The sequence below is a fragment of the Nycticebus coucang genome, chromosome 8 (genome assembly GCF_027406575.1).
Source record: "Nycticebus coucang isolate mNycCou1 chromosome 8, mNycCou1.pri, whole genome shotgun sequence".
NCBI classification, from domain to species: domain Eukaryota; kingdom Metazoa; phylum Chordata; class Mammalia; order Primates; family Lorisidae; genus Nycticebus; species Nycticebus coucang.
The window spans coordinates 30,220,977-30,240,558 of NC_069787.1; the positions used below are offsets into that span (position 1 = coordinate 30,220,977).

At 36.7% G+C, this 19,582-nt stretch overlaps 1 protein-coding gene and 1 pseudogene across 3 annotated transcripts in view; both read right to left on the reverse strand.

Annotated features, from left to right (window-relative positions):
• TAFA1 (TAFA chemokine like family member 1) overlaps positions 1–19,582 on the reverse strand; it is a 707,837-nt gene that overhangs the window by 454,221 nt on the left and 234,034 nt on the right. The window lies entirely within an intron of this gene.
• On the reverse strand, positions 14,822–15,992 carry LOC128592036 (Y-box-binding protein 1-like; annotated as a pseudogene).

A 19,582-nucleotide genomic window follows, 5' to 3' on the forward strand; every position in this document is an offset into this window, starting at 1 on the left:
AAAAAAAAAATTAACAGCCCATGAGGTGAATTTCCTATTCTGCTCTCACAAAATTCTCCTAGCACATGAACATTTATTTACCAACAAGAAACTAGGCTGTAGCTCTCTAACTTAATGTACAGGTGAATTACATGGGCATCTACTAAAAATGCAAATATTCTCACTGATACAGAGTAAAAAAACAGGAAGATAAAGGCACTGTCTAGGATTCGGGTGTTTACCCATACCCCAAATGAGCCTGAGGCCAGTGGTCTGAAGGATACACTTTGAGAAACACAGAACAATGGAATGATAGACTCCCAGAGGGTCATTTTCATACCTTAATATTTTCTTTTCAAAAAACAAAACTCTTGAATGTCAAGTTCAAATGGATGAGTGGAATCATCTCTAAGAAAGACTTGGTAATGCCTTCCTAGTGATACATGGCTATCATCGAAAACACATCCAGAAGCCTAGCCAGCCTCCCAGTATCATGGAAAGACTGCCAGGCTGCCATCTACTGAAAGCAAGATAAGTTGTGATCTAACTAATCATTTCTTCCACTATGGGGTAATGTAGACGTAAAAGAAGCATTGATGACTGACAATGAATACTGGAGAGGAAAAAAAGAATGACAAAATGTTAGAATTCATTAGTATCACTTTGTGACACCAGTCAAGGAAGAGATCAGGCTGATTCCATATGACTAATAATGGTTCTTTTGACAGAATTTCCTGCAAGTGGAGAAAGACAATTCATTCAGTTATCAGTAACTTTATAAATATCTATAAAGTTCACTAGCTTCCTTTGTTCTAATTCATCCTCACCAAGCAAACTTACTTACTCTCTATAACTGGGTCTTCAAAATTCATTCACACACCAGGAGAAATTCTCCTATGTCAATGACTAATAATACCAATGGTATTATTCCACACTAAGAATTATAACAGTGATAATTGCAATATTAATGGGAGCTCCTTTTGTGCCAGGCATAATGCCAGACCCCACCTCGCATTACTTCTTTTTATTTTCAAAGGATCCTGTGAGGAAGGTATAATTATTATACTCATTGTAGAGATGAAGAAACTGAGGCTCAGTGAGATTAAATAAATTAGATGAAGGTCATATCGTAATCAAATAGATAGGCCTCAATTCAGGCCATTTTCATCTAATTCTAGAGCTTACTATACTTCCAATTTTGCTCCCCTTTCCTAGACTACCAGCTGGTGACTTGGTTTGTGAACTTCTGTTGGGCCAGTGCTGGAAGTGAAAATTTCTCACTGAGGCCACGGAGTCAGGGCGAAGGGCGGAGCTCTGAGTGGGTAGCCATATTTGACGTATGCAAAAGGGTAACGAGAACAGATTGCCAACCCCGGGGCTGATATTTAAACTGAGTACAAAGCCAGAAATTTACAAAATGGAGATGGTAAGAACAAATACAGGGTTGAATATTATTAAAGATCAGTTTGAAGAGATATTGAAAACAAAAGTTACTTTCTGGGGCTAGATTTCTTATGCCAGAAAATAGTGGCATTTGACAGTGTGTGTCAAGAGCCAAGGATGGGACAGGAAGTACTAGTTAATTCTGTCTAGCATATCATTCTTTCTTTCATTGAGCCAACATTTATTGAGCACCTACTATGTGCCTAGCCACTGTGAGTATATGACCTAGTCTTTACCTTCACAGAACCTCTATTCTGATTTTACATTCTAAGATTGTAGATTATGTCTTAAGGATTTTATTTGGTGCAAATCAGCCTCTGAAAATATAATCACTAGTGTACATCCAATTGAAAAGTCTGACTGTCTAAAACTGCTGAGCAGAGCCTAGAATTATGAAGTCTTGTGCATGGTCACAAGGCTTCCCCACTTATGGCACACACCTGGCCCCACAACCATTAAGGAAATGAAAATGACAGGCCACAAAGAGAACATTTGACTAAATTACCCAGAATGACAAAAATTAATCAAAATAAGCATTGCATAAAATGTTGGTGGTGTTTAAAAGCCATTTCTCCCTACTAACCTATAGTTTTGTCTTTAATGCAAAAAAAAAAAACCCAGAAAACATGAAATTCAAGAAAACCTATACTCCTTTCTTTCAAAGCCATTAATGCTTAATGGAAACACAAAGACTGCATTGCAAAAGCCAGGGTTGCTTATGTAAACAAAACACAGATACAAGAAATACTAATTTCAAATGGCTATATATACATAAAAAATAAAATTAGAGAGATTCTAGCTTCTAATGACTATAAGTTCTAAAAATTAGAGTGCTATTAGTTTCAAATGTTTATACAGTAAAAACATTTAGAGTGATTCCTTAGAGACAGGAAAAAAAGAACCCTTTACAAGAAGCAGAATAGGGGTAAAGGGGAAATATCTATTTTAAAATTCTGCACTGAAGCCAAATGACTGCTTAAAATAGTCAACCTAGAAAGCAATACAGTAGAAAACTTATTCTTACCAATGTCCAAGGTAGGTATATACTATGGAATTTAATACTTCCTAATTTAGGATTTCCTAAACAGGGTGCAAAAACACTTAGAAATTTGCATTAAAATTAATAACTTCTGTTCATTTTTAAAGCAAGGAAGCAAAAAGAATGAATGAAAAGGAAATCTACAGAATAGAATATGGAGCATGGATGACAAAGGTCTTAATTCAGAATCTGAAAGAATTTCTACAAATCAATAAGACAAAGTTAGACAGCCCCCATAGAAAAATGGGCAACTTCACAAACAAAATACCCCCATGGCAAATAATTACATAAACAACTGCTCAACTTCATTAGTAATTAGTAAAATACAAATTAAAGTCACAATGGCCCATGATACTTACTACAAAGGCAAAAATTAAAAAGACAGAGCCAAGTGCTGACAAAAATGTAAAGCCAAAAGGATTATCATACATTGACTCTGGCATAGGACAAACTTGCATTACATGTTGGAAAACTGCTCGACATTTTCTACTAACTCTGAACAAGGCATTGCTTATAACAACCCCAAATTCCACTCCCAGCTATGTACTCAACAGGAATACAGGCACATGCTCCTGACACACACACAAAAAAGTCTATGGCAGTGTTATTTGTAATATCCCCAGATTAGAAGCCAATATTACAGAGCCATTTCTAAAAATTGTCATGTAATCATACCATGCACAGATAAACTAAATAATCAATTTCACAATCATACTGTAGAACAAATGAAGCACAGTATACTAGCCTGCTAAAAAGTTCAAAAACAGACAAAGCTAATCTATAGGGTTAAAAGTACAATGATACCACTGGCCAGGGGTGGGGATGATTAGAAAGGGCATGAGAAAGGCATCTGAGTCACCAATCATGTTTTATTTCTTGATCTGTTTATATTTGTTTTGTGATAATCCATTCAGTAATATTTTTGTCTACATCTCTCTTTATGTGCTATACTTCCATAAAAACAAATTTAAAAGATACCTTGAGAGGCTGCTTATAAACAGAAAGTGTATGTGGAGAGTAAACAAAAAGGTAATCCCCATGTTTTATTCTTTAACTGCCCCAAATAATAATTGGTAAAAGGAATTTACTTTGGACTCAGGGATTCATTATTGCCAAGGTACTCCTCCTAATTTCCATGAGAGTTTTGCCTGAAGTGAAGAGTATAGATTTACAGATAGGACAGATATCTAGAAAAAGCAAACTGGCCTGATTCATTTTCTTTTTTTTCATAAACTTCACACATTTTCAAGAAACTGTTAATTATCCACAGTAGAAAGAAGGACAGATGATTTCCAAGAGCATCATTTGTGGGTGAGGGACGTGGTACATTTTGAAGGGGCCAGTTCCCAGGAAGATGAAAAATTAATATATCAAAAGCTTGAGGTTTCTTGGCAGTCTGAAGCAATTCAATACATCCTAAGTACTTACTAAAGAGTGCCACACACTAGTATTCATTGAATAAATGGATGAATGAATGACAGAGCGGAAAGAAATGGGGGTGGGGGGCGGGAAAGCCCAGGCAGATTAGGTGGCTGAATAAAGGCCAGCAAATAGATACCTACAGAAGAATCATCAAGAATTCGCCCCTCCGGGTGAGGATGGGATAAGACTTCTTAACCACGGAAATCCAACCCAGAGTCTCTCATTTAAAACAGGTGAAAGCTGTATTGCTTTGGTTAAACCAAGTAATGAGAACCAGGAGTTCTGTTTCCTCACTAATTAACACTGCCAAAGACATCTTGGAAGCATATTTTTAAAATAGAGTAGAAAGATGAATTTATTGACAATTCATAAACTTATTTCCCTCAGTGTGGGAGAGAATTTACAATTTGCATTCAATTTATAATTTTCAAACCTGAAAATGCACAATAGAAGTGAAAAAAAGCAAAAACAAAAAAACTTAATCTCAGCTCTCATATCTTAGTAAATACAGGTTTTACTCAATGGTCTAATATTATTCTAATGAGAGAAAGGGTTACATCATGCTTTATTTTTATTTTATTTCTTTTTTATTAAGTCATATACACATAGATCAAGAATACATTTATGCATATGTGGGGTACAATGTGTTGTTGTTTTATACAATCCGACGTGCTTACATCAAACCAATCAACATAGCTTTTGCCTCATTTAATTGATTATTGTGCTAAGACATTTATATTCTACACTTGACAGAGTTGACTTGTACCCTTGCAATATGCTCCATAGATGTGGTCCCACCTTTTACCCTCCCTCTATCACTCCCTTCCCACTCCATTTCTCTTCTTCACCCTGGGCTATAGTTGTGGTCTATCTTTCATAAGAAAGCATAAGTTGGTTTCACAGAAGTACTGAGTACATTGGATACTTTTTCCTCCATTCTTGAGATACTTTACTCATGAGAATATGTTCCATGTCCCTCCATGTAAACATAAAAGAGGTAAAGTCTCCATCTTTTTTAAGGCTGCATAGTATTCCATGGTATACATATACCACAATTTATTAATCCATTCAAGGGTTGATGGGCACTTGGGCTTCTTCCATGACTTGGCTATTACAAATTGAACTGCAATGAATAATCTGGTGCAAATATCTTTTTTGCAAAGTGATTTTTGGTCTTTTGGATATACTCCTACTCTTTCCCCGAAAATAAGACAGTGTCTTATTTTAAAGTCAGTGTCTTATTTTAAAGACCTAGTGCTCCCAAAGATGCACTAGGTCTTATTTTCAGGGGACGTCTTATCTTTCCTGTAAGTAGGTCTTATTTTTGGAGGATGTCTCATTTTCGGGGATTTGTCTCATTTGCAGGATCCAATGGCAGGTCAATTTTTAGATCCCTGGGTGTTCTCCAAACTTCTTTCCACAAGGAACATATTAGTTTGCATTCTCACCAGTAGTGGAGAAGTGTTCCCTTTTCTCCACATCCACGCCAACATCTGTAGTTTTGGGATTTTGGTACATGGGCTACTCTTACTGGAATTAGCTAGTATCTCAAAGTGGTTTTGATTTGCATTTCTCTGATGATTAAACACGACGAGCATTTTTTCATATGTCTGTAGACCATGCACATGTCTTCTTTAGAGAAGCTTCTGTTTAGGTCTCTTGCCCATAGTGAAATGGGATCACTTGTTCTTTTCTTATTAATAAGTTTGAGTGTTCTGTGGATTCTGGTTATCAGACCTTTGTTGGAAATGTAACCTGCAAATATCCTCTCCTATTCTGAGGCAGTCTACTTGCTTTACTTACTGTGTTCTTGGCAGTGCAGAAGCTTTTTAGTTTGATCAGATCCCAGTAATGTATTTTTGGTATTGTTTCAATTGCCCTGGGGGTCCTCCTCATAAAGTTTTCTCCCAGGCCAATTTCTTCAAGTGTTTCCCCTGCACTCCTTCCAAGAATCTTTATGGTTTCATGTCTTAGGTTTAAGTATTTTATCCAGTGAGAGTCAATTTTTGTTAGGGGTGAAAGATGTGGGTCCAGTTTCAGTCTTCTACAAGTCGCCAGCCAATTCACCCAGCACCATTTGTTAAATAGGGAGTCTTTCCCCCAATTTAAGTTTTTGATAGCTTATTGAAGATCAAATGACGATAAGTGTCTGGATTCATCTCTTGGTTCTCAATTCTGTTGCATACATCTACCTCTCTATTTTTGTGCCAATATCATGCTGTTTTGATCACTATAGATTTATAGTATTGTCTGAAGTCTGGTAGCGTGTTTCCACCTGATTTGTTTTTATTTCTGAGTAATGTCTTGGCTATTTGAGTTTTTTTCTGTTTCCATATAAAATGAAGTACTAGTTTTTTCAGATCTTTAAAGTATGACAGAGGTGCTTTAATGGGGATTGCATTAAATCTGTAGATTGCTTTGGGTAGTATGGACATTTTAACAATGCTGATTCTTCCCAGCCATAAGCATGGTATGTTTTTCCATTTGTTGACATCTTCGGCTATTTCTACATCATGCTTTAGAGCACAACACTGCACTTGAATGTTTAAAACAGAGCAGGAAAACAAGAGACGCTTTCAACTCACTGCTTTGGCTCTAGGCAACTCTGGGTACTTCTGCGGAGTCAGGGAATCACAACAGGAACTGTTTAAAAATTCCCCACCGGTTTCTAATTGTCCTTATGACAAGTCAAAATCCCTATGATTTATAATAATTATTTTCTAATACTAGAAATGTACTATAAAAGACCATCCAGAAGATACTTGATCATACACCCAAGGGTAACTAAGGCACTAAACAACTATAAATTCCACAGTGAGTAAGCTGGGTGTTTTGTCTTTTGTTTTTTACCTTTCTTTCTAAGGATAAAGTCTCATGTTTGTGGTAGGATGCTTCCCAACACGTCCTCACCTCCCTTTTTGACAAATTGCAACCTTAATGCTCAGCAATCTTCTTATGACACCAACAGTGAGTTAGAATTCAACACCTTTATTTTGCTTCAGTTTAGTTTATTTTAAAAGTGACCTTCTATTAATGTCAGATAATGTTGATGTTGCATTTGCATAGTGAAATTAAGTTTTTTAAAAATTCATTTAAGGAAGCAAATGAATAGATTATATGAAGAAAATAATAGTACAAGTGGTATTTAGATGGAGTAAACCATAAAAACTTTTATGAAAATACCAAAGAGTAGAAAAAACAGGCTTGTGATACCCTCTAGGGTCCAGCCCCTCTGGCCTCTTCTATAACACAAACTTCTCTCTCTTCCAGGCATTGCTTCTAAATCCACTTTCCTTTTTTGAATCTTGCCCTGTAAATGTGATTTATAGTACATGGAAATACCCTTTCCCTTTCTTCTTTCTCTTCCCATTCTTGCTTTCCCTGGACTGACTTCTAGGCAGCCTTCAAGGGGTCCCTTCACATGTCACTTCTTCAGGGATGCCTCCCTTGCCGTTCCCCATGTGGATTAGATCCTCTGGCTACGCACCTCCACTCAGTGCTTGCTCAGCTGTCTGCCATCCCTGACAGCCTAGGAGCTCCTTGTTCAGGCAGAGCTCTTGCCCTAGAGCAGGGCTAAATATTTATTGGCTTAAATTGAAACAGCATATTAAAGAGAAGAAAAAGAATTTATACCAAAGATTGTTGGGAGGTGCCTGTGACTCAAGGAGTAGGGTGCCGGCCCCATATGCCGGAGGTGGCGGGTTCAAACCTAGCTCCGGCCAAAAAAAAAAAAAAAAACCACTAAAAAAAAAAAAAAAAGATTGTTTGAGTGAAAGATGGAGAATAATATCCCACATGTTTACATGGAACACATTTTCCCATGTCTCCCAAGAACCGGCTTCCTTACATTGGTTTCAAGAGTAAACACTTTTAATAAGTAAAATGATGGTCCATAGAACACTTTGAGAAACATTAAATCTATACAAACAGCAGTCAACAATCTTTGGGCCTGATACATTTATCTAAAGCAATTCCACATGAGTGAGTAGATAACCATGGCTTATTTAATCAAACCCAGTATGTATTCGATATCTACTTTGTTAGCAAATGGAAGCTTCCATGTGTATATAGAGGGTACCAAAAATGTACACATATTTTAAGAAAGAAAAACTTGTAATACTCAATATATATATCCATAATAAAAGTTGAATACAAGTCATGTATGTGCACCTCTTATAATTGCAGAAGTCAAACATGACTTGAGTATTACAATTTTAATACAGTTTTTCCTTTTTTAAAATGTGTATACATTTGGGAGAGCACGCTCTCTATACACCTATAGGAGCTAATTAATAGTCCTGTTTTAGGGATAGAAGAAGAAAGCACATTCCAAAAATACCCATCTAGCATTTTTAAATGCTATTTATGTGGAGGGTGAAACTTAATTTTTATCCTGATAAAGGATAAAATAAACTCTTTTTATTTTTGCCTCTCTCACATACACACAGCTTATCATCTTAAATGTGAAAAATATTTCTGGCCACTGTGTTTCTATAATACAGACCCTAGTAATTTTCTAAGCCTCCAACCCTGCACAGTTTATCAAATATATTTCCTTTCATGGAAGATTTGGGCTGCTTTGAGATTATTGTTATGTAACTTGTGGAGGTGATCTATTTCATCACTATATCCATCCTCTGCCAGTCATCTGAATTGTTATAAATGTTAGTGTCAACTCAATCATTGGATTCCTTATTCACAGAAATTCACAGGTAATTTCTGGGAGAATATAGCATGTAAGGTACTTTTTTCATGTCCAGTTCCTGAGGCATAGGAATGTAAAATATATTGTTATCCAAGAGAAAAGCAGCTTAGTATTAGTGTTTGGATAGGATGTTTCAGTTTATTGTTCAGGTTACATATTAGGAGCAATTACATTAAATTGTGATGAAAGGCATTATTTTTTTCAGTGGATTAGCTTTGCATTATTGAAAACCAAGGTTAGCTCTTTTCCCCTCATTGTGGTTATCTCTGAAGCACACAGCATTATACGACACATTTGTGCATTCATTTTCCCTGACATATTAACTACAGTTACGACTGTTTTGTATGCATGGATTCACATTCTCAGAGCAAAATGAAAACTATAGAACTGACTCTGATCTAAATAGAATGTGCTTAGAAGCAAATATGCTATCTTAATCCCTCGTATTACCAAAGTGGGTTGGAAATCACCACATAGGAAATGAAGGAATGAAAGTCCCTAGATTCAAAAGTGATACATGAACAAAATGCTGCATTTCAAGTGGATTGCACAAACTGTGCAATGATCAAATAACCTTGTCTCTTGTGGTTGAGGGCAACTAATAAATAATAATAAAATGTAAACAGGGTCCAATAGAGTCTTCTGAATCATAATGGTTCCAATCAGAAAGTATTATATCAAAAATACAGTTCTCAAAATGAGAACTTGACCAAGCTATTAATATGCACCTCACTCTATACCCTGCTGGAAATGATACATCTGAAACATAATAAGTTGCTGGAGTATCCATATGCATGACAATGCATGACTTCTAGTTCATTATTCCTGGTGCTATGACCTTGCTGTCCAGTCCTAGGGCATAATGGGAAGCTTGAGATCTTATATTATCACTTAATGAAGTCCAATTAAGAATCATTAACCTTTGATCTACTTCTCATACTTGAGACACAATGAGTGGTCTTGGGAAAACTTTAAAAGGCGAACTTGGGCAAGATTAGCCAAAGGATATTTTGGAAGTGGCAAAGCCCTCTCAGACCACTATTTCCACCAGAAGCAATGGGGCAGTTAATGCTTTTGACTGATGATAGAAACACACGCACACCACTCAGGTCATATGTATTGAACAGTGCAAGGATTTTCATGGTAGGATAATATTGGAGAGTGTTGATTGATCTGATAATAAAGAAACCTGACTTAGATGATTTATTGTCTCAACATTTTGTCTATGAACCTCCTGAACCTAGCTAGACACAAATTATATTTCCTTTTATTTTTAATTCAATCCAGTCCATACTTATTACCACCATATGCATAAAATATAAACAACATCCATAAAACATGACATTATTACTACATAAGAAACTGAATTGGCCAAAATTGCTAATAAGTGTGCATGGTGCATAAAGCAATATGTTTTACCAAAGGTTTACAAGAATTCAAGGTTTAAAGAAATTGCCTAAGGGCTATAAGATATTATGTTAAACACTTCAAAATATGTGCAGCTGAGCATCATGAAATACTTTGAAAGGGTGTTGGATGTTGTTCAGGTTAATACTCTTAAGATCAGGGAAATTAAGACATAATAAAAGTACCAGTTGAAGCAAGAAATCTAACGCTGATAATTCCTAAATCCCATTATGAATATTCGAATATGTCAAACTGTCAAAGTAGTTTTGAATAAAATACTCCTGCGTTGTATGTAGAATTTAAAATTTAAATATCACAACCTCAGACGCTCACAACGCCATGCATCACACTCCACATCTCATTCACCCTTATCTCCATACTGAGCACAACACCTGGTAACACGTGGTGGCTTTTACAAAACTTGCTGAATAAAGAGATGAATAGTCCCCTATTTCCCAACTGAGAAAGTGATACCAGGCAATCCACCGAAGGTAACCCATGAGCAAGGTCTCACATCCTATCTTTGAAGACCATGTTCTGGTCCTGCTCGGCTTATCTCATAACTTAGATTTCACATTGTTCTACAGATGAAGGAGTTGAAATCCTCAGGCTTCTCTTCCCACTGCACACTTAGAGTGCCCAGCTGGGTGTCTATACCAGTGGTCTTGAGGAGCCTGATATTCTGGTGTTTGTCTTGGATAATAGCTTCCAATATTTTTGAATCTGAGATATACTTCTGATAACCAGAATATTTGGAGGCATATATAAAAGGATGTTAAATGAAAAGATAAACTCACACACTAATTAAAAAGAAATAATTACCCTTAAGCAACATATCAATGTAATAGTCACAGTTAACTCACCAGTGGTCACCGTTAGTTCTTTACGTAGTTACTGAGCAACTCAGACATTGCCTTCTATACTGAAACTGCAGTCATGAGAACCAAAAAGTTCACAGCCTTGACTTATGATCCCAAGGCTAGTATTTGGTATGTTCCAGTCAATACACCTTCTTTCTTTTGAGTAATCTACCACTGCATAACAAATTACTCTAAAATTTAGCAGCTCCGACCAAAACACAGTTTCTGTGGGTCAGAAGTCTGGGCACATTTGAGCTGTTTTTTCTGCTTTCAAGTCTTTTGCCAGGCTGCAAACAACATGTCAGCTATGACTGTGGTCTCACTGCAAAGCTCCACTGGGGAAGGATCTGCTCACTTATGTGGGTGTGACTCAGATAGATGAAGGATGGGAGGGAAGGCTATCCTCCCAAATTTCTAGAGCATACATTCAAACATAGTTGTTTCGTTTGACTTCAAACTGAATCCAAGAGAAGCTATTTGCTGCTTATCATAGTTGTACTATCCAACTCATTTGATAATAAATGGAAAATTCTAACATTGTAAGGGTATGTCAAGAAGGGACTGATAAGCCAGTGTTACTTTAGAAACTTTACAGAAAAAACATTTTTAATGTTCTCCATGGGCAGAGTCACAAATAAGTTTTTGAATAAAGCACTAGGTAAGTGCTTGTTATTGCATTATTATTTAATAATTCAGAACACATGAGTACAAAAAAAAGAAAACCTCCAGTTTAATTTTTACATCAAATTCTCTAAAAAAGCAGGGCACCATGAAATGGAATGAAGGAGAGTGAACAAAGTAAGTATACAACACGATGCATTTGAAATCTCCTAGTGAATCCTACTCTCATCCTATACTTGTGCACTCAAATTAAGTTCTGCATGTTGTTTAGCAATACAGTGTTGTAACAAGCTTAAAAATGTTTTCTCCCTTAAGAGAAGAGAAATCAAAGAAATATGTTGCTCTGCTACATACCCTAGAATTTTAAAACTAAAAAAATACCCAAAGTAGTGGGTATTCCTGCCTTTCTGTGCAGGAAAGATGTGAAAATACAAAATATAATTTTCCTGGAAGTTATGACCTAATGAAATTATGATAGATGATATGAGTTTCAAAGTACCAATAATGCAATTCTGAGTGGTTCAGCTATAAAAAGCTGCTCTTACTCATCAAGTAAATGCCTTCTAGCATCAGACCTCCTCCTTGATGTGTTAATAATGTAAACATTTAACGTCTCAGTTTATCATGGAATGCAGTGGCCACGGAATAGACCCCAATGTTGGTGTTTAGGGATTTCCTCTTTGATGGCTAAGGAAGCTTAGAGATACACTATTGTCTTTCTTTTGGCCATTCTCCATACACAGCTTGAAGTACCTCCTTAAACAGTGCCCCTCATTATATCATCTCTTCCAGGACTCTCACCACACTCTAAATCAAATCTAAGCTACTTACATAGATAACGGAGTCCTATGCTACTTTGCCTGTTTTTCCTTCTCCAAGTTAATCTCATCATGATACTTCATTTTCCTTATGGTCCAGACAACAAACTGGTTTTCTTTTGGATCCTTGTACTTGCCAGGCTCTTTCCATCTCTGGGCATATATACACACCTGATGATCATTTGGCCTGAGATACTTCCCCTGAGCTGGCCTTCCAGTCTCTCTTTGTCAGTTAGGTATCAGCTTTGTTGATACCTCACTTTAGAAGCCTTCCCTGAATTCACTCTTGTACTCATCTCCCCATTGTTAATTCCCATTTAAAGCCCTTACTGGATTCCTTCCTAATACCTATCATGATTATTTTATTTCTCTGATAATTTTTTTGTCTGCTTCTTCCATAAAAGATTAGCTGGATGAGAAAGAAATTATGCTAGCCCTGACCACCCTTATAGCCAGCATCTAAAAAGAGTTTTTGGCACAGGGGATGGACTGACAGATAGGTGTAGTATGAATGAGTGAATAAATAAATGACAAATTGAAAAGCCATTTTGGTAAGGCCACTGTGCAACTTAACATAGTAGCTACAGTGTACCACGTTCTGTGCTTTGCAGAGTTATCTTTTTATATTTTGTAGCAATCCTCTGAAGTAGTTACTATTATCACCACGATATTATAGAAAGAGAAACTGAAGCTCAAGGACATTAAGTCATTTGCCCAAATCCCAGACAGACAGTAATGGGAATATTTAAATATAGTTCCATCTTACTTAAGAATTCCACCTTGTAACTATTACAGAAACTGTTAACAGGAAAGCCTTTGATGAAAATCAGGAGTTTCTAATTATTTATTTTGGTCCCAATCTAAACCATACATTTAAACTTGTACCTAGGATGACAATGTATCTGATCACAAATTAATAGGTCACATTTGTTTTATTACTAATTAATTAATTAATTTTTTGAGACAGAGTCTCACTATGTTGCTCTCAGTAGAGTGCTGTGGCATCATAGCTCGCAGGAACCTCAATTCTGTTTTATTCTTGATTACTACAGTTAGGAGTCTCAGGATGGCAAGTTTCTCTCTTTAAAAGAGCAAAGTGATAGCAAAGGATAAGCAGCACAGGATCCGAGGATTTTTTTAGTTATTGAGGTTTCTCCCTTTAGCCACTGGCTCTGTAGATATATCTAAGGGAAGTCAAATGTGAACCAAAGTTTTGTAGAAGGGCTGAATCTAAACTTTTCTGAGCATTAATGTTGATTTACCAATTAAATATCCCAGAGCCATTCAAGGGAGTATGCCTCAGTGTCTACTTGGCAGAAATATATAAGCAACTGAGGAATTCACTGCATTCTGCTTTGATAAAATGTTACCATTTCTGCCTAATTAGAATCACCCCTTTTCCCTTTTAATTGCATCCCTATGCATATTTGTCCCCATTCACATCATACAAATGCTGCCAATATCTGAGTTACCATCATATTTATAGCCTGAGTATGCTCTATGACGATTTCAGTGAAAATATCAGTTTTTGATGATTACCAGTCTATAAAACATCTTAATTTAAATTCTGCCAAGAACTGGATGTGCAGTATAGCAAATCATAAACAATCAAATCAATTTCCCCCCACACTCTTCACAGATCGGGCAAACAATCTACTCCCAGGTTGAGCTTTTGTGCTGAGTTTCATCCCAGAGTACAACTTTACAGCAGAGTTATAAACCCTGAAATTGCTGATGTAGCTTTAATTATAGCTATGCTGGTGACATCGTTCTAATGAACTCTTTGCTATTTTATGTGGCCTGCATATCCCAGAAGGAGCATTGTCTAAATGTACAAACATACGGGTCAGGGTTTAGTGGGAATGAAGAAATGGAAAATATATATGTGTATATATATGCAAAAATGAATTATACAAATTTTAATGAGTATATCAAAATGGTATTAGCATTTGCCATTATAGAAAACACTTGAAATGCTAATTCTCCCAATTCAAAAAATTTATCAAGATTAAGAGGGAGAACAAATGATCTACCTATAAACTGTGTTCATATTTACATTATTTCCTCTACTGTTACGGACAATTCACTTTCAAACCAAAATATTAACCACCATTTTTTTTTTCATTATTTAAGACCTTTATTAACAGGTGCTTGCAGTTTGTTGACTTTTTTGAAAAAATCAAATTGTAAACTTTTATTACAAATTAAAAATGAAGTTCTTAAAAATCTCAACTTGACCAGATATGAAACAATTTAAAAACCTTTAAAGGCATTATTGAGAAAAACCAGACTTTTTTAAAAAACACGTTTGTTATTACCAAAAAAGACTTCTTTAGGTAAAAATAATAAAAACCCCATGCTGCATAGATAATGCAGATAGTTCTAGTTATCTGGTCAACGGGCAAAAAGCAAGCACTTAAGGTCTTCAGCTTCAATCTTTTGGTCATTTCTTATTGCTGGAATTTCATATTAGTTTCTTCTTGTTGGATAACTAAATCGGATGATGGTAGAGATGGTAAACTGGCATTTACTCAGCCCGGCCCTGCTCAGCCTCTGGAGCGGACGAATTCTCAGCAGGTGGATCGGCTGCTTTTGTCTCTTTGCCATCTTGTGGTTTACGGTTTTCTGGATGTCTGCATTGGTAATCGAAGTTGCAACGGTACTGACGTTGAGGTGGCTGCTGACCTTGGGTGTCATCTCCTTGATTCTCTTTATCCTCTTCATTGCCATCCTCTCTGGGCTGTCTTTGGCGAGGAGGGCCCCTGTGGAATCTTGGTCTATAACCCTGAAACATATTCTGTCTTACTGGTCTACCTTGTTCTCCTGCACCCTGGTTGTCAGCACCCTCCATCACTTCTCCCTGCACAGGAGGGTTGGAATACTGTGGTCAACACCCATAGGGTCTCCGCATGTAGTAAGGTGGGAACCTTCGCCTGGTAGGGCTGGTGTTGTTGGGCCTGGCCTTCAGGAGCACTCTCCGATCCCTTGTTCTTTTCCCCACTCTCACTATTCTGGTAATTCTGCTGGTAATTGCATGGAGGACCCCTGCGACGTGGATAGTGCCTATAATGGTTACGGTCTGCTGCATATTTACTGCCTTGAACTGGAATTCCACCAGGGCCTGTAACATTTGCTGCCTCTGCACCCTTTTCTCCTTCAACAACATCAAACTCCACAGTCTCTACATCTCCTACACTGCAAAGGTACTTCCTGGGGTTATTCTTCTTTATGGCAGTCTGGTGTACAAATACATCTTCCTTGGTGTCATTCCTATTGATGAAACCATATCCGTTTCTCACATTGAACCACTTTACTGTTCCCAAAACCTTCGTTGAGATGACCTTCTTTTTTTTTTTTTTTTTTTGGCTGGGGCTCGGTTTGAACCCACCACCTCCAGCATATGGGACCGGCGCCCTACTCCTTGAGCCACAGGCACCCCCTGAGATGACCTTCTTGTCCCCGCCAGCAGGCGCCGCCGATGTGAGGTCACCCGGGCCATTGCTCCCTGCGCCACTGCCAGTAGTGCTGGGCTTGGTGTCGGCAGCGCTGAGGGCGGGGGCGGCTGGCGGCTGCTGGGTCTCGGCCTCGCTGCTCATGGTTGCGGTGATGGTGACCGGGGCCAGCTGCAGCAGCTGCAGCTCCTCCCCGTGTGTGATGGTAACTAGGCCAGTGGCAGCCATGGGGCTGCTCAGGGCTCTCTGGGGTCTGCTCTCCGCTCCCGCTACCGATCCAACTCTTAACCACCATTTTTTAATTCTAATCAATGCTTCTTAAAATGAAATGTGCTTATCCAATTAAAATTCAGATTTTGATTCTGTAGGTATGAAACAAAGCCTTTTTCCACATTTCTCACCAGTTACTGGTCCATCTTATTTATTTTTAATGACATTTCTATAAGAGATTTTAGCTATCATTGCACTGTTTTATAATATTTAATAAAACACTTTGAAAACATGTTGGGTGACAGATTCACATCCAGAAATATGTGTCTTCTTGGAAGGTAGAGAATTATTTTTACAAAATTAAATATTCTATAACCTTATTATCTAAATGTAGGATAATATTTAGAAATAAACATATCCTACATCAAGCACACAAAGTGAACTCAGTGTGAGTTTAAAATGGGTTGCTATTCTTGCAGAGGCTTAAGGGACCTGGGCCCCCCTGGGACATGCACAGAGTTAGCGTGCCTGGAGTTAAAATTCCACAAGCCAATTCTCTGAAGTTGTGCACGCCGTTAAGCCTGAGGCCAAAGGGCATGCCGCCCTTTCTCAGAGATACGGGCCAGAGGGTTGATGTATGTTAAAAACATATTGCCAGAGGTCTATATGTGCTCTGCCCTGAGGAGAGACACAGTCATTACTTCACGCTGAGTAAACTGAGTGAACGCTTGAAGGTACTCTTCCATTAACTCTGTTCCCCTGTGGCTGATTTCTTCTTTGTGATCTTTATTTAGATACCTACCCAAGAGATTAGTCAATGTCTAGAAGAGGATGTTTACTGCAGAAGTGATTGTGTTGATGTGGTAACAGGATATTTCCTTATAAGTTAATTTCAGATAGGTAAAATGAGGTAATGGTGAAACTAGCAGATGATAGATTAAGTGTGTACGTGACTAGAAGTGTATAATATCAGATCCCTGAATAAAGAACTTCACTACACCCCATCCCATACTATGTAGTCTGTTTCTTGTTTACCCTTAATAATTGCAGTAGCAAGCTTATACCCATGGGAAAGCTGCTATTCTTTCATGTCTCCGGTCATGCAACATCTAAACCTCTTTTAAGAGGTTCTACTGCTGTTTCAAAAACCTAAAACCTTCTGGATATCAATGACTTTTGAAATGAAGGAAATAGCTGTAAAATATCTATAAAGAAAAGCAAACAATCATCACAGCACACCACGTTGCTAATTTACGAGCATTCTGAGACATATCAGAATTAATACTGAGAAGGCAAAAAGCAGCAAGAGAGAAAATGCTCATATGCCTCCATCCCCTGTTCTCTAAATGTACTATCAGAGGAAAGTGAGACTGGAATCCTATAAGTTCTCAAGTGTTTGAGATTTTCAAAATAGACCTTTTATATTTAAAAGCTAGAGTTCCAATTAGTGTAGTGTTGCTAGATCACTGACATTTCATCTGAGAGAATGTCAAATTTGTGAATCACAGAAGTCATTCAAAAGCCACTTTGCAAATACTTGAGTGGCAGTTCACACTCAGAAATATGTGTATTTTCTGACAAGTTGGAGAGGTAATTCGTCCAATAAATATGACAGATGATATATTCATTTCTATAGGGCACATAGGTTGCCTCTTCATGTTTCTGTGGCAGTTGATTTTTAAATCTCAGAACATCTGAATTAAGGTACATGTCAAGCAAATTCATCAAGCTTAGTAGCAGTATTTTGTGCTTATTGATTTTTGTTTGTTGGTTGATTTTTTATCAGAGTAGAAATTAGAATCAGTAGTAACAGAATGTGGCCTAATATCTCCACTGTAATTCTTTTCATATTGATCTTAAGGACAACAGTTCTTGAGCTAACCCTCCATTTTTATTTAAAAATTTCTCAGATTTTCCCTAAAAATAATAGTCTTATGTTGCAAAATTGTGGTTTTTAGTATAGTCCCAGAGTTAGACAACCATCAATACTAGTTTTAGAACATTTTATCACTATAAAATAAAACCCTATATCAATTAACATAGTACTCACTATTCTTCCCTACCTTCAGTCAGTACAATCTACAAACTCATCTATTTTCTATCTCTATAGATTTGCCTTGTCTGAACATTTGGAATAAACAGGATCATGTATTATATGGCCTCTGTGACTATCTTCATTTATTCAACATAATGTCTCTAAGATTTATCCATGTTATAGCTTGTGCCAGTTGGTCATTCCTTTTTATAGCAAATAATATACCCTGATATGTATAAACTACATTTTCTTTATCCATTCAGCAGCTGATAAACAGTAGGGTTGTTTCCACTTTGGGGCTGCTAGGAACATTTGGGTATGAGATTTTTGTGTGGATGTACGTTTTCAAATCTTTGGGGGGATTTACTTAGTAGTGGAATTTCTGGGTCACGTAGTAACCCCACATTTAACATTTAGAGAAGGGACCTGATTTCCAAAGTCTCTGCACCATTTTATAATCCCATTAGCAAGGTAAGAGTATGTAAGGTCTAGTTTTTCTACATCTTTGATAAACTTGTCATAAAAAAAAAAGTCAGCCAAACTAGTGAGTATGAAGTGATACTCCATTGTGGTTTTGATTTGCTTTTACCTAGTGATCTTGAGCATATTTTCATATGTTATTGGTCATTTGCATACTTCTTTGGAGAAATGTCTATTTAAATCCTCTACTCATTTTAAAAATTTAGTTGCCTTTTTGTTATTGAGTTGTTAGAACTCCTTTTATGTTTGGATACAAGACACTCAGGTGTGTGAGCTGAAAATATAACCAATCTGGAGTTGTCTTTTTACTTTCTCATGGTATCCCCTGAAAAATTAAAGTTTTGAATTTTGATGAAGTTAATTCATTTATGTTTTTCTTTGGCTGCTTGTAGTTTTGTGTCATGTCTAAGGAATTTTTGCCTAATAAAAGATTATAAAAATTTATTCCTATGTTTTCTTCTATTTTAATGTCTTAGCTCCTACATTTTGATCGATAATCCATTATGAGTTAATTTTTTATATGATATGAGGTAGGGATATAACTTTATTCTTTTGCATAAGGCTACCTGTTTGTTAAACAGGTTGTTTTTCCACATTAAACTAAGTTGATACGCTTGTTGAAAATAAGTTGTTCATATTTCTAACTTTAATTACTATTGTGTGTACATACATATGCCTGCATGTCAGAAACACATTATCTTGGTGGGTATAGCTTGGTAGTCAGTTTCATTTGTTATTTTTCAGTCATTTGTTCTTTTTCAAGATTATTTTGGCTATTCTGGGTCCCTTTCATAACCATATTAATTTTAGAATCAGTTTGTCAAATTTTTTGAAAGGTAGCTAGAATTTTGACAGAGATTACATTGAATCTGTAAATCAATGTGGAGAGTATTGTCATCTTATGCCTTTCAATCATGAACATATGATACTTTTCAATTTATTTAGATATTTATTTCTTTATTTACAATCTGTATTTGGCAAGGCATTTTCCTTATACTTCCTACTAATTCTTTATAGTAATCTCTTTTAGTTCTTTAAATATCTTATTTAAAGTCTATGTATAGTAGGTCTAACACATGTCTTGCTGAGGGACAGTCTCTATTGACTTTTT